Below are 934 nucleotides of genomic sequence, written 5' to 3'. Positions count from 1 at the left end.
CGAAAACCAAGAGAGAGAGAGAAAGGAATAAGAAAGACGGGAATCAAAGGTACCGACTCCCCCCCCCCTTCCCCTCAATGTCGCCCGTTGCCTGGCATGTGAAGCGTCCGTTACGGTTTAGGTCCACGCAAACACTGAATAATTCAGAGGCACAACACACATCACAGGGCAATTTCGTACTGTGCTCTAGCATTCTATCACGAAGGAATGATAATAGAATAAAAGAGAGAAAAAAGGAAATGAACGGAAAAAATCGTGCAATTTATACTTCTAAGTCTTCGTTTTGTTGAAAGTGAATGTCGTAAGCTTGAATAATCCTGTACATGTGTGTAGTTTTTGCCACTTTGTAAGAAAGGATGATTGTGGGTTAACGTTTTCTTATGTCTGGTAAGATCTGAATGAATGAGTGTGTCTGGGTGTTGGCTATCTCAAAATGTCTATATGAATGAAAGTATGAAGGCAATGATCTATATAAAAGAGGTGTACTAATGACTAATAATCAAGGATATTTTTGCAGTTGCACTAATATACATATATTTGTGGTAACTCCATATGCTTTGTAAGTTTATAACTGTACGATATATATTTTATTTGCCCTAGTTATTACAGGTGTGTACATACACCCTCACCAATACACACTCATTAACACAACAAACACACTTTTTTTTCTCTTAACCTTGGCACAAATTATCGAAATGGGGTGGTCGTATGTAACCTTGAGATTAAATAAACACACAAATGTAAACAGATATAAGCAACACCTCAGCTCAGTGAAACTGCCTGCACCCATTTCGCCGACGAGCAAAAAAGGATTTTTTATTTCACTCTTCAACACCCAAAGCCATGCACTTTCCTGTCCTGTATGAGTGGCCTTTTCCTTTATGGGTCAGTTTCGTGGCGTTTTGATGCGAAGATAGGATCTGATTACTGAAAT

The sequence above is a fragment of the Penaeus monodon genome, chromosome 25 (assembly GCF_015228065.2).
Source record: "Penaeus monodon isolate SGIC_2016 chromosome 25, NSTDA_Pmon_1, whole genome shotgun sequence".
NCBI lineage: Eukaryota > Metazoa > Arthropoda > Malacostraca > Decapoda > Penaeidae > Penaeus > Penaeus monodon.
This window is presented reverse-complemented; position numbering follows the sequence as displayed.